This window comes from Odocoileus virginianus, chromosome 25 (assembly GCF_023699985.2).
Source record: "Odocoileus virginianus isolate 20LAN1187 ecotype Illinois chromosome 25, Ovbor_1.2, whole genome shotgun sequence".
NCBI classification, from domain to species: Eukaryota; Metazoa; Chordata; class Mammalia; order Artiodactyla; family Cervidae; genus Odocoileus; species Odocoileus virginianus.
The window spans coordinates 29,937,074-29,953,089 of record NC_069698.1 but is presented as its reverse complement, the minus strand read 5'-3'; the positions used below and the strand labels follow the sequence as shown (position 1 = coordinate 29,953,089).

Here is a 16,016-nt window from a genome sequence, read left to right as displayed (position 1 = left end):
TGCCAGCGAAGGCTAAAATTTGGGACCAGTGTTGCTAGCCTATATGTGAAAACAAAACAACACATTACAAGAGAGGCTGCTGTTGGTTATTAAGAAATAAACATTCCTGCGGTTCATTTGAAGGCAAATCTGCAGTAGTCAGCAGAGAATACATGTGACCACATCTGAGGGCTGGAATTTTCAAGTTCCTGTGTGCAAGGAGAAACTGAGAGCCGCACCAACACAGATGAAGACAAGATGGTGTCGAACGGTTTCCTTTCCATCTGGTGTTTTACAGCAGCTATGCTCACAGTTACTCTGAAAGGGAAAGAAAATGAAAGAAAAAACCACCTTCACAGTGTCATGTTGTTTAGACGGAATACTCTAAGCCAAATTATTACTTAGGAATAAATTAAATATTGAATAACACAGAGTCCAAACACAAATTAGATACACTCAAGGGAAATGTCTCGCTACAACAATAGCCTGAGTTAATTCTACTTGCCTGGAAGCAAGAAGCTAGTGCTACCAGTCCCAGGAATGAGGGTTAATATGTATTTTGCCATTTCCACCCTGTATTAAACTGCAACAATCCCAGTATTCTCTACCACTCCCCCTAATTTATTTTTATCTATGAATGTATTACCAAATAACACATATATATTTAATTTTTTATGTTTGTTTATGTTATTTCTCTGGCAGTGGGATATAAGCTTCACAAGAGCATGGATTTTGAAATATTTTGTTTCATTTTAAATCCCTCGCTCATAGTAGGCACCCAATATATATCTTTGAAAGAAATAATTTATTAATCTTGTAAATTTAGTTATGATACAGGGGATATGATAGCTTATGCAACAAATATTTTTTCCAGACACATTCCAAAAAACAAAGACTGTTCTGAGTCCTAAAAAGAGATTTGTTAATTAATTTACTCTTCTTTTACCCAGATGCTTGAGAAATATAACTGGTTTAAGATATTTTAATATGATTTAATATTTTAAGAAATATGTTCATGCATGTATTTTACATACATGCATACAACATTTGATCACATGTAAGCTTTTAGTAATGTTTTTCTTCTTTTCTACTTAGTTTAGTGCAATAGAAAACTTTTTCTTACTCTCCCCTCCTCCCTCCTACCACAGGCACCTAAGAATAGTCATAAAATTCTTCCCAAAACACAGTATAATTTATATGGAGAAGAATCACATACTTTTTATTATATCTCGTTTTTTTTAAGGATTAACTTTTAAATGCATTTGATATATGCGTCTTCTGCTAAGTCCTTCCTTCGTGTCCAGCTGTTTGCAACCCCATGGACTGTAGCCCACCAGGCTCCTCTGTCCATGGGATTCTCCAGGCAAGAATCCTAGAGTGGGTTGCCATGCCCTCTTCCAGGGGATCTTCCCAACTCAGGGAATAAACCCATGTCTCTTATGTCTTCTGCATTGGCAGTCAGGTTCTTTACCACCAGCATCACCTGGGAAGCCCATATTTTGTGCTGGGAAAAACTTAACATTCAAAACTGGAATTATAGAATTTAAAGGAATTACTCATCAGATAGAGACTACAACCAGAGGTGGTGGGTTTTGTGAATTATGGAAAAAGCAATTCTTCACATTTGCTTCAATGCATTTTCTCATAGTAATATTGCTATTAATAAATATACCAATTGCATTTATAGGTAAGCTGACAGAACCTATTGAAGCCAGCTTTTATTGAGATAGCTTACTCTCTTAATGAGATTTTAGACTTAAAATCTATCAAAAGGAATGATTCTGTAAAAGACTCTGCTTTGCAGTTGCTTTTTCCCACTTGGTGTTACCAACCTCGTATCTCTTGAGTCATAGGTCTGCGCAATTCCACACCTTTCTCTCCACCTCCACATGCTGTGAAGTGAGCTTGCCAATTCTCCTTCCCTTATCTCAGGTCTGTGGTTAAGAATAGGCTCCTGTAGTCCTTTTAGTCTAAGGCTATATCTTAGTTTCTTCCTGAATCTGAGATATGCCTGTTCTTCTCCCTGCATTTTCCCTGTGAATGTGAGCCTTCAAGGACAGAGAGAAATATGCTTTGTATCCCCAAGAACACTATCTTTGCTCAGTTTGAGTTTGTGACTGAATTTCTTCTGCCACCAACTGTTACTTTTGCCTTGTGTTTCTCTTGCCCGTGGCTAACTCTGGTAGTAGTATTCTTTATATCTCTTTACCTTATCTCCCAAGTGCATTCTTTGAGAGTTTTGAAACATTGCTTCTGTAAGGAATGAAAAATATGTTTTCTAGAAACATGCAAGCTACTTCCAAATCTTTCTCTTTTTTAAATAACATAAATACCACTGAAGGAAAGATTAAATTCCATAGTGTCACTTAACTCTAGGTTATCCTAGAGAATACTTGCGAAGATTTGGGTGAGATAAATGGAGGGGAATGCACTAAGGAGACCAGCGCTGCACCCCAGCTGCTGCGTAGGACAACAGAGATGGGAGCCAAGACTTTCCTCTGTGCTCTTCTGTTGCTCCATCTCAGGCCCTACCTCCTGGAAAAAGAAGGTGTTTTAGGTTATGATAAAGTAAGAGTAATGAGAAGGGAAAGGGTGAGACAGCTGAGTACTGGTGGCCTGTGAAAGACGAGAAGTAGAAGGATGCCAGGTAAAACTAGTGTAGAGTTAGATTTTCATAAGCTGACACTTAAATATGCAATATGCATTTTTAACATTTCCATTTTCAAGTCTCAGATTATCTTGAAAACAGTAGTCAATTCTCACTACTCCAAAAAATAAAGTTCAACTTTATACCAAAAGCACAGAAGGATCACAACCAACCTAGAAGAAGATCTGTGACCCAAATCCATATTTCCAGATTCCTACTTCAGTGTCTTTTTGTTACTGGCTCCTGTGGTTGATTTCCTAATTAAAAACTGTATCTGTCACCCTTTTCACCAGCATACTACCATTGCTGAAAAAACTATGATTCATATGTAAAAACCCAAGGTACAACTTGAGAATCTTTTTTTCTATTCTAAACACAAGTTGCTATGGATGCTTTACATGCTTCTTGTTTAGAGTTTTTATTCAGCCATCATTTATGTGCTCAGAAAAACCAGAATGTTGTCCTTAGGCGCTCACGGAAATATCTGTCAATATCAGTGCAGTAAAAACCTGATCCTACATCTCCCAAATTTAGATCCTGGAGTTAACTCAATTTTTCAACTCTTAATAGCTTTATTTTTCTCATCAAGTCATAGTTTTGAAGACAAGTATGAAGAAAGATTGATAGCTACAGATAAAAGCTAGCAATTTTTTTTTCCTCTCCTTGGCTGGCATTTGTTACAGCAGTCAGGCAGAAAATGAACTGCTTCTTTAAATTCAAATCGAGTATGTGATGAGATTGTATGAGATTTAAAAACATGCATAATGGTGGCTTGTTTATTATTGTAATTCACAGATAATTATAAAGAGTTGTTTAGTAATGTCAAAAACTAACATAAGTAACTCATTTTTGCCTTGGAAGATTTTTCTTATGGGGAATAAAATTCTAACACTGGAAATAAACATTTACCTTTGATAATGTATTTGCATAAAATTATAAAATTTGATTTAAATATTTATGCATGTTTTATAATCATGTATCAGATAGACTGTATTACCTATACATAACTCAGTGCAAAATGCGTAGGTGTTGGGCATATCTGTATGTATTTCACTAAATATAATTATAACAAAAGATACTGTGAAGGCAATAGAGATTTCAAAAGAACTTCTTAATTCATTAGGTTATTTAGCTGCACACACACTGCTGACAATCCACTGATCTGATCATGATGTTGATTATTATATTTTTTTTAAAACTTGATGTGCAATGCATATATTTAAATATATACATAAATTACTCATTTATGTGTTCCTCATAATAACACTGTGTGATAAATACTGTCATTGTTACCCAGTTTATAGGGGATGAAGCTATGTCACAGAGAAGTTAAGTGAGTTATTGCCTCAGGGCGCAGAGTAAACAGCCTTGTTGGAGTTAGAACCTTGGCAGTCTGAGCACCAGAGTCTGTATTCTCATCCATGTTATTACACATTTTCTGTTAATATAATTATTTAAATGTTCATCCCTTTTCCTACCCTTCTCCAGCGCATCTTCCTGACCCAGGGAAGGGATTACTATGCAATAATAATGGTGTCAGTTGCTCAGTCACGCCCAACTCTTTGTGACCCCAGGAACTGTGGCCCACCAGGCTCTTCTGTCCACGGGGCTTTCCAGGCAAGAATACTGGAGTGGATTTCCATGCCCTTTTCCAGAGGATCTTCCCAACGCAGGGATCAAACCCAAGTCTCCTGCATTGCAGGCAGATTCTTTACCATCTGAGGTACAGGGAAGCACCAGCAGACTTAATTATATCCTTTCATCTCTATATTGATATCTCCCAGTTTGACTACAAGTGTATTAAATGATTCATTTTAAATTTGTAAGTCTATTTGCTTAAGATCCCATTAGACTTCAGAGTAATTTAGTTTTTATAGAAATGTTAGTGTTTAAGTTCATTTTATGCCTTTCCTACATGAGGATGATAGTTTCCCTCAGTAGAGCAAACATTTTTGGCTGTTACTCTAAAGCGAATTTGAATTTCTGACTCAACCTTTATTCCTACTGTCCCTTTTCAATCTCTCAGTTTGTAACCAACAGAAAGAATGTTTAACCAAGTTAACAAGGATAAGAGATGCATTCTTCCACCACTGACAAATGATAGGGATGAAATAAAAATTGTTGACTTCTCAAAGATTAATTGAACAATGTAATAATATTCCAAGGGCCTACTATGTGTCAAGGAGTCTATTAGGTACTGAATGCAGAGTAAGGGGCAAAATTTTGCAGCATAATAGGGAATATAGTCAATAATTGAATGGCTAAAGGAAATGACCCTCACAGATGTTGGTACATGGACTTTCTATTTTAATGCTGTATTTCAAATAAGTCAAAAGCCACAGATAAATTGTCAACCCTGAAATCTTTTATATATATATATACATATATACATATATACATATGTATATATGTATATATAGTGAGGGCAGGAGGGGGCTTTCCTGATAATTCAGTTGGTAAACAATCCACCTGCAATGCAGGAGACCCCAGTTTGATTCCTGGGTCAGGAAGATACACTGCAGAAGGGATAGGCTACACACTCCAGTATTCCTGAGCTTCCCTTGTGGCTCAGCTGGTAAATAATCCACCTGCCATGTGGGAGACCTGGGTTCGATCCCTGGGTTGGGATGATCCCCTGGAGAAGAGAAAGGCTACCCACTCCAGAATTCTGGCCTGGAGAATTCCATGGACTTCAGAGTCCATGGGGTTGTGAGGAGTCGGACATGATTGAATGACTTTCACTTCACTTTTTTCACTTATTGAGGGCAACAGGAGAAGGGGGCAACAGAATGAGATGGTTGGATGGCCTCACCGACTCAATGGATGTGTGTTGGAGCAAACTCTGGGAGAGTGTGAAGGACAGGGAAGCCTGGCATACTGAAGTCATGGGGTCACAAAGAGTCAGATATGACTTAGTGACTGAAAAACAATATAAATATTATATATATATATGTATGTGTGTATATATATATATATATATATATATGCATATCTCTGTAATGTTAATTCCTTTCTGTCCTTTAGACATAGTTGAATATTCACGGGAAAAGTCAGCATTGAAATTTTAACCTGCAGCTCCAACTTGGCTGCAGAATTCTAGTATTCTAACCAATTCTGGTATTCTAGTGTTAATTCTTACACCAAATGTAGTTCACCTACAAAGAAGCATTTTCAGCATAGGTACAGATATATCAGTCACTGGTCTGACACCACTGTTTAGGAAAAAGTCAGATGATTGGTTTGATTAAATGTCAGAGCAAATGATTCTCACACCCACAGGCATGTCAGATTTGTCAACATCCTTCACCCTGTCTTTCTTCTTGTGGTACTTACACCTAAAACTGCATTAAGCAATTTACTTAGATAATCCTTTTATGAGCAGCTGCTACTCAAGAGGCACAGAGAAGTCACTACTAGAGGTGAAAGGTTACTTTGGGGAAAAGAAGACTACATAAATCATAAACACAAGTGAAAAGTATAATTAAAGTTTCTCCTTAGGGAAGTTAGTTATTCTAGTCTTCCTGTTTCATATATAAGTGCTTAGGAGAAAATGTTTTCCTTGAAAAATTGAGGGGAATTATACCTTCCAAAGGGGCTTCCCTGGTGGCTCAGGGGTAAAGAATCGGCCTGCAATGCAGGAGCTGCAGAAGAAGTCGGTTAGATCCCTGGGTCAGGATGACCCCCTGGAGGAGGGCATGGCAACCCACTCCAGTATTCTCGATAGAGAATCCATGGACAGAGGAGCCTGGTGGTCTACAATCCATAGGGTCACAAAGAGTAGGACATGACTGAAGCAACTTAGCATGCCTGAGGGCATATCTTCCAAATCAGCCAATGTTTCAATGAATGACTTGGGACATACTATCAAGATAATTGTTTTATTCCTTCAGTTTGATAAAGCTAAAATTCTGTGCAGGCTTATTCATCTTCAACATTTTTTCTAGTTTGATTTTTAAAATTTTCAATTTGGAAACATAATGGGCTACTTTACTCCCAAACTTCTGCAATATTGTCCTTGGACACAGTCTTATCTAAACAGATGAAAATGAATCCAACAAGATTTTAATTTATTAATTCACATGCAGAGTGACAGTAATAGTCTGGAACAATGAAAATGATGGTGTAAAGATCACTGGGGTCTGACTTCAGCTAAATTTGGCCTCACTGCAACATCCTTCTCTATCCAGTGATCTTTAATGGATTCTTTTTCACATTGACATTTTAACCTAGCATCTTTTGGAATCCTTTCAATATTTGAGTTTTATTATTCAAAATGATTGTTCTCTAATTCTAGATTATTAAACTCAAAATTTAAGGCAAATTGCATCTCATGTAAAAACTCATTTTGTCTTTCCAAGATTGTAGAAGGAAAAAGTGAAGGAAAAATGTCTGGTTTTTGCATATTCCTCTCTTGGTCATACAATTTACTTGGGAAGCAGAATGCTGTGAGGAAAGGAGCCTTGGACTTGAAATCAGGAAATGGGCAGTGGTCCCAGTTTTCCTCTCAAAGGTTGTGCTAAGTTAAGCAACTTTCTTAACTTCTCCAAGCTTCATTTCTTCCTGCTGTTTTTGAAGTCATAAAATCAATATGAAATTGTTTATTGAACAATGGTACAAAATGACTATCATTAGTAGTAATATGTACATAAAGGTATTTCAGAGTGGTTGTTATAAACTTTTCTCATCTTGTATGCCCATCAGTTTTCTAAAAGGAGTGTTATTTCATGGCCCTATTTAAAGTGTTTGGTTCATCTAGTCTAGTTGGGACACTGCTCTAAAAATCTGTGGCATTTATTAACTCATTAGCTGCTACAAAAACTATTAAATATAAAGAAACTGTTACAATCTCAACACCTTGCAGATGAGTCCTTTGAATTTTGATAAACATGAAGATATGTAAGTATTTTTTTCTTTATGCAGTTCTGAAATGAGAAAGCAGGAAAAATTTGGCTTGAATGGCTATGAAAATGGAAGCTTTTAGAAATCATACACATTGTGACCATATACATTATTTAATGTTTATAGTGAATGGGTATACATCACAAAACATTGATCATTAAGTTCATGATATTTCCTCTTAAGAAGGGCCAGTATCATGTATTTACTTCACAAAAGGTTGTTAAGGGAACAGTTATATTTTCATTGTTTCATAATGCTTTAAGTATTCTTCTTAAATACTCTCCATAAAATTGTCCTCTAAATGATTCTGAGAAAACTACATGATTTTAATAATGTATATGTGGTGATCATTTGGAAAGGCTATATAATATATCTTCTGAGATACACAGTAGGTAGAGATTAGTTTAGAAGTAACGAGCATAAATTTATTTTAAGAAATGTTAAAAAAAATACAGGACTTGCTGCTGATTTCATTTTCAAGATCAAAAACAGGGTTGTGGCATACAATAAAATCCTTTCTGAAGAAACAGAAATGACTATAAACAAGAGATGTGATATTTTTCCCTGACACACATCTTATTGATCTGATGTAACCTTTTCTTTCTATCCTCTAAAAATGTATTTTAGTCTCTGTAAAACATATTGCCACTTTGTGTCTGCAAGGCAACTGAAAAGCTTTTCCTGAATAACTATTTTACTCTCTTAAAATCATGAAGAAAGTGTGGCAGTGGATTTAAACCAAAAAAAAAAAAAGAAAAACCCAATAAAATTGAGTTTAACTTATTCAAGGAACAAGAAATAGTTTAGAATTGAGGCAGGGGAATCTAATAATGATTAAGTGGGGGTGGGGTGGGGAATGAAGCTTACAAGAATAGAATATATCAGGAAATCTACTATTTAATAGAAAGGGTTACTTTCAAATTTCCCAGTTTGTAAAGTAAATCCACAAAATTAAAACTTAGTTAAGTTTGTCACCAGTTCCCATAACTATAAATGTTCTTTAGTTAAAAATTGCAGTTCTCCTGCGTCCTCAAAATATGTGCTATTACTGTTTCCAAATTTGAAAGAATTTTTTTTTGTTTATTTTTTTAATTCTCCAAAGTCATATGTCTATGGCCATACACCCTGAATGCACCCAATCTTGTCTGACCTCGGAAGTTAAGCAGGTTTGGGCCTGGTTAGTACTTGGATGGGAGACTGCCTGGAAATACCAGGTGCTTTGGGCTTCCCGGGTGGCGCTAGTGTTAAACAATCTGCCTGCCAATGCAGGAGACATAAGAGAAGTCAATTCGATCCGTAGGTTGGGAAGATCCCCTGAAGGAGGAAATGGCAACCCACTCCAGTATTCTTGCCTGGAGAATCCTATGGACAGAGGAGCCTGAAACAGGCTACAGTCCATAGGGTCACACAGAGTTGGATGCGACTTAAACGACAGCATGTGTGCAAAGTCATTTATGAATTATTTAAATAGGAAGTATCTTGACCAACAATGTGTACAATGTACATATGAAAATGTCCTGTAAGTCTTCAAAAAAAGGTAAAAAAAAAAAAAAACCTAAAAACTCTAATTAATCTAAAAAGACCTCAAGCACAGGTAAAATTTGCCATGAAATGTCAAGATTATAAAGCCAAAACCAATTCTGTGAGTATATTAGATATATATTGAACATTAGACATAAGACAAATTTCTTAATGCTGATTGAGTCATGAGCTTTGTGACTTGAGCAAATTACTTCTCTGCATTTGCCTTCTCTGTGTTGAAAAATACCTGTTAGATGATGCCCAAATTTCTTAAATTATTAGAGAGCTCCTGACTCATTGGAAAAGACCCTGATGCTGGGAAAGATTGAGGGCAGGAAGAGAAGGGGGCAACAAAGGATAAGATGGTTGGACAGTATCATGGAAATGAGTTTGAGCAAACTCCTGGAGAAAGTGAAGGAGAGGGAATCCTGGCATACAGCAGTCCATGGGCCACAAAGAGTCAGACAGTTTAGTGATTGAACAACAACAACATAATATAAAAGCTCCTATCCCGAAATCACAACTGAAAGCTTTCAGTTCTAGTAATACAATAAGGCTTATCTTCAGAAATAAGAAACAAAAGATAAGAAGATTATATTTATTTCTTTTCTGAAGTAATGATTCTCTTTCTCATAATTTTCTTGAAATAACAAAAAATCACAGGGCAACATAAATTGTCCGAGAATATCTAGAAAGTATCATAAGTTGTTTAGAAAGCTAAAATTCCATTTGGTAGATAAAATAATTTATAAACCTTTTCACTGTATCCATACACAGTAATCAGGAGCCAATTAACTTCCTAGATGTTCTTATAATTCTCAATCAATAACAGCTGATTGCTTTATTTTCCAATTAATGATTCTCCTATTAATGACCCAAATGCAACTTCAAAAAGAAGTGAAAATTATCACATCAGAAACAACCCCATAATCATTTCATAAAAGGATAATTTATAGATAAAGCTTCATTTTGACTGAACTGAAGCTAATTAGACAGTATATATTCAACCTTAGGCAATGAAGCCTTTTAAACAAAGATTTTTTTTTTAATTGGGAAGAGGGAATTATTATGATGAATTACTACTTTCACTCTTTACTCTGAGATTTCTCAGTTGAAACAGAGAAATACAATGATATAATCCAGAGCCAGTGAGCTGAGATTACATTCTTTGTACAGAGGGAGTTTAAAAAAATAGGTCCTATATGTCCAAAGGGCACACAGATAACTTCTGAGTAACTCAAACATAAACAGGAAAGAAATCTGATAGAAAATCTTGGTGGTAGTCCAAAGCAGTTCTAATTACTGCCACTCTTTGTGAAAAATTTTGAATTAATAGCATGGGAGGACAAAGGAAAAAGCAGAGCATGATGAACCTTCCAACTTTATAATCTGAAACCTTGACCCTCTTTCAGAGTGGGCCTCTCCCCATGAAACTGCCTGAGCTGATGGATGAATGAGTATTTCATGCGGTGGGAGAGGCCTTAAAGAGACATTTCTCTGGTTGTTTTACCTGTGTGAGACATCATAATTATGGAGGGAGTCAGGCTCTCCCCTGCATGAAAGTACCAAGACATTCTAAGGGCATATGTTTATTTGAGTAACAAGTTATTTGGGTCTGTTATTTAGCATCAATTAGGGTCATGTTTCTGCCTGCACTATGTGCGTCTATTTTATGTATGAATACTTCTTTAATCATTATTTCTATGTATTATCAGTACTTCAATAAATTCAAGGTATCTGTGATTGAATACCATATAGTCATTTTTTAGTACAAAGATAGTTAGAATCTTTGATAAGATTTTCTTTTGGACAGATTAAATCTGGTGAATAAATAAATCAATACACCATGTATCTTTAACAGATGGACTTTATTCTGCTGAGAAATACTGTGGTAGTTACATCAATTCAGCAGCTTATTTCTTGGGCCACACTGCTGGACTGTTCTAAACTTTCTCACTAATGAATAGTGCTCTGAAGATTAGTAAATATGTAATGGGTTGAAATCCAACAGGGTTTCTGATATAACTTGTGAATGAAAATAATGATTTGGAAGGGAAAACTTTTACCAAAGCATTTTGTATTGGGAGTATGTGTATTCATGGGAACTTCTTAAATTTGTATATTCATGGAAATTGCTAAAATGTATCCTCAGTTGCATGGACTATGACACATGGGTTAACACCTCACTGCCAATTCCAAGATGATCAGTATTAAAGAATCCGTCTGCAATGTGGGAGACCTGGGTTTGATCCCTAGGTTGGGAAGATCCCCTGGAGAAGGGAAAGGCTACCCATTCCAGTATTCTGGCCTGGAAAATTCCATGGACTAGGGTCACAAAGAGTCGGACATGACTGAGCAACTGAACTGAACTGAACTGAACACATTATCTTATTTGTCTTAACATCATGAAAAACTGTGACCTATTCTATTACAACATCATGAGTGCTCACTTTTCTGAAGAACCACAAGGAAAATAATTCTTAGTTCTTGGTGCCAAGAAAATCTGCATCACTTAGAGTATATTTTTTACTAAACTTTAGGTCAATCTTGTATCTTTCTCTTTTAGAGTTGGATGAGGCTGAGGGGTGTGTTGAAACAAATTTATACAAATGTACAGGACTTTTTGGTATACATCTCAATATGCTGCTCTTATACTGACTACATCAAGATCAAGAAGAAAAAGATAATGTTGCATTCTTATTAAAGTCAGTTTTCTCAGTTTGATTATAGAGCAAGCAGATAGGTGCACATGTTGGAAGAGAAAGCAAAGAGTAAGAATTTCAACAGATGAAAAGTCAGAAAAGTTGTCTTAAGAGGGAGGCAGGAACAGTGTCACATTCTCAATGAAGAAGGGCTTTCTTGGGTCCAATGGGGTTGACTACTGCCAAAGCTGTGCATGCATGCTAAGTTGCTTCAGTCATGCCTGATTCTTTGTGACCCCATGGACTAGCGTAGCCTTCCAGTTTCCTCTGTCCATGGGATTCTCCAGACAAGAACACTGGAGCGGGTAGCCATTTCCTCCTCTAGGAGATCTTCCCAACCTGGGGATCAAATCCATGTCTCCTGTGTCTCCTGCATCGCAGGTGGACTCTCTATTGCTGAGCCACTGGGAAAGCCCCAAACTTGAGGTAGCTATAAATAGGGACAGAAGCCTAGTTTCTCTAAAATTCAATATAATTTTTCAGACAATATTTCCCTCGCCTCTTTTAAGATACCTATTTGAAATTCTCTTATGTAATTCTCTTATTCTTTCATAGTATTCATCATCAGTTTGTAACTTTTATTTTTATCTATCTATCTATCTGGTCTCACACACCAGACTAAGCATTCCAGTACAGCAAGGATGCACCACTTTATCCTCAGGGCTTAGTCTTGTCTAGCAAATAATCTTAAATACATGTTTTAAATATGTGAATGATGTGTCTTCTATGTATTGATAAATCCATTAAGAAAATTTAAGGACAGAATGTGAAATTATTTCAGTCTTGGTACTGTTATGGTTAAGCACTTAAAGAATGAAGAGAATCACTTTACTGAGACAGCTCATTACTTCCTTGTCCTTTCCTACTTAAAGTAAGACTATTGTCTTAGTCCATTTGGGCTGCTATAATAAAAATGCCATAGATTGAATAGCTTAAAAAACAAGCATGTATTTCTCACTGTTACGGAAGTTGGGTGTCCAAGAGCGAAGCACCAGCCAATCCGTTGTCTTCCTACTTTGCATACAGCTGTCTTCTCCATTGTGTCCACAAATAGTGGGGAACAGAGAGAGGAAGCAGACTCTATCATGTCTCTTTTTATAAGGGCACTAATCTCTTTCATGAGAGCTCCACCCTCATGACCTAATTACTTGCCAGTACCTCCTGATACCATCAGGGTTAAGATTTCAGAATCAATGAGGGTTAAGACTTCAAAATATGACTTTTAGGGGAACATAAATTTTCACTCCATAACAGGTTTAGAATAAGTTGTAGATTGTTACAGTTACTGGTAGTTCTTTTGAATAAAGACAAGGCAGTTTTAATACGCTCTTCTTTCACTTGACCTGTTGATATGAATTACACAAATAAATGCAAAAAATTTAATGAGACATGGTCTTGCAGCAATCTTAACTGTGCTTAATGAAGCCTGAGAAAAGAAAATTAAATTGTTAGAAAGTGGAAATAAAGGACTTTATAGTCAGATGCATTTTTGTATATTAAATATTGTTTTGTGAACCTGATTATAACTTAAAAATACACGTGAAAGAGATTTGCATATGGACACGCATGCATGTTCAGTCACATCTGACTCTGAAACCCCATGGACTATCACCCACCAGGCTCCTCTGTTCATGGGATTTTCCAGGCAAGAATACTGGAGTGAGTTGCCATATCCTACTCCAGGGAATCTTCCTGACCTAGGAATCGAAGCTGCATCTCCTGTGTCTCCTGCATTGGCAGGTGGATTTTTCACCACTGTGCTACCTGGGAAGCCCTTTTATACAGACATTTGAAATATAAAAGAACAAATAATCTAACACCATAACATCTTTTTCTGAAGACAGTTCACCAAGAAAATGAGTAAACAATCCTAAGGGATTCTTTGAATTCACACAGGATAGTGAGACCAAGAGGTCATGCCTCCCACAGTATTATGATCCACTACCTACTCTTTTTTTCAGTTAGTAGAGGTTTATAATAATGAAAGTTTTGATCCATTTGAGGAACAGATAGATATTGGCTCAATTTTCTAGTTATTTGTTGGGTCACCCTCTCCTGAAGACAGCACATTGACTAGAAAGACAGATATGCTTTAACTCGACAAGGGACCTTTAATTTTAGTGTCTCTTTAAGGCACTCATTGGTAATAGTCAACTAAGGGACACTGGGATCCATGGACAGAATGCTATCCATACTCAGAGGGAAGAAAACCGCAGCTTTGCATTAGTGCTATAATGTTTCTGCTCCATTTTTATGTCCTGCGTATGGTAATCAAGAGCCCCGTTAAAGTAAAGAATAAAGTCTGGTAGTCTGTTGCTTATTATGCACTGACATCATTGCTATTTGCTTTTTCAGTAATGGCGATTCCATTTCTGTCAAGAATTATAGACTTTTCCAAGGAAATTCTTACCTTGAGAGGATTCAGAAATTGTAGTACCTTCAGGCAACACTTAACATGGATATAAAAAGAAATGAAGTTCTTACTGACAAGAAAAATGATTGATAAGTATACGCTGAAGAAATTGTGAAAACATTAGTAAACCCAAGAAAACTATTCAGTGGAATCAGCTCTATGTAAATGAATACCAACATTTGCATATTTCTTTTTCCTTCTTCATACATTAAGAAGCCCCAGGTGGTGCTGAAGCAAGAGTGCAGTTTGTTTTGGGATTCTGTAACAATTTGTGTCTTTTGCTCATTCACCAGCTGTATCAAATATGGTGCATGATAGCTAGTGGGATTTTCTCATTGAAGAAAACATTTTCTTTTAAAATCTCGTTCTTGATAGTCATGTAAGTGGAAAATAACTTGTGAGCTAGAAAACCATGATTTATATCTTAAACCCAGAGTGTTACTCTAAGAAAAAATATAGTCTCTTATTGCTTTAGAAAACCTAACCAGGTACAAAGAAAGTGGTATTATCAGTGAAAACCAAAGACTGGAAAAGGAGAGAAAAAAAAAAGGATCACAGTAAAAAGATATTACTATGTTACCTTTTCTAAATATTAAGATAAACAGAAATGAAAACTTCTCAACCATTCATTTTAACAAAATTGGCCATACAAGACTGTAATTAAGGATGTTTACATAATATGTAGATCCCATTGAAAAATGAGAATGTGGAGACCCTGTTCAAAAAGCAGGGGGGAAAAGTACAGTTAAATGTTCTAAGATATGAAGCTATTTCTTTTAAAATATTTTATTACTTATAAAACACAATGGAACAACACATGAGTATTAACTTACAAATAGTAAAAAATAATACTTTGGAACCACAATTTTATAAAATACAGTAACCATTAATTAACATGATAGCAATTGATCATAAGATATTCCTGGCTCATTTTCTATAAACTTATTTACTAAGTCATCAAAATGTATATTTTTAACAGTTTCATTTTCGATCAACATAATTACAAATGATGTCAGTTATGCTAGGCAGATGTTTGACAGCAAACAATTTAGATACTTTTAAAGTTACTAGTGTCATTATGATGACACAACTGAAGCTATTAAGAATATTTTATAGATGGACAATATTGAACACATTTTTTATAAATTATTTAAAAGTTTTAGTTCATATGGAGCCACTGATTCTCAAGGAAAACTTTTCCTAAAAAGATCTATCTTTTTATACAAATCAATTTCATGTAAGTCTGAATTTAATTTTAAAAGTAAATTTATATAATAGCCATTTTATGTTTTCCCTGAAATTTCCTTTCGCTTATATGGCAAGAAACCAAAAATGACTTTATGATTTGTAAATAATTTAAAGCACTTGCTTATGCATTCTATCATTATATCTTTAACTACAAGGAAAAATTTTAATTATCTTTATCCTTAATAATTGATTCACTAAAAAATGCATATTGTAATCCAGTTTGCACAGATCAACTATCTTTACATTTAATTTATATTTTTAGCCTATGGCTACTTACTTTGCAATGTTGCAGCAGCTTTCAAAAGTAGAACCTGAGCTCTAAAAAGTTCCAATAACTCCATGATATGCCTTATTGTAACATCAAGTGTATGCATATATTTTTTTATAATGTACTGACAAAGTTTACTGCCTGAGCAGTTATCTTTTCTAAATGTTAGTTCAGTTCAGTCACTCAGTCATGTCCAACTCTTTGCAACCCCATGGACTGCAGCAAGCCAGGCCTCTCTGTCCATCACCAACTCCCAGTGTTTACTCAAACTCATGTCCATTGAGTCATTGATGCCACCCAACCATCTTATCCTCTGTCATCCCCTTCTCCTCTCGCCTT

At 35.8% G+C, this 16,016-nt stretch overlaps 1 protein-coding gene and 1 pseudogene across 15 annotated transcripts in view; both read left to right on the top strand.

Moving 5' to 3' along the window:
* Positions 1 to 16,016, top strand: part of ROBO2 (roundabout guidance receptor 2) — a 1,429,762-nt gene that overhangs the window by 628,143 nt on the left and 785,603 nt on the right. The window lies entirely within an intron of this gene.
* On the top strand, positions 8,634 to 8,751 carry LOC139031127 (5S ribosomal RNA; annotated as a pseudogene).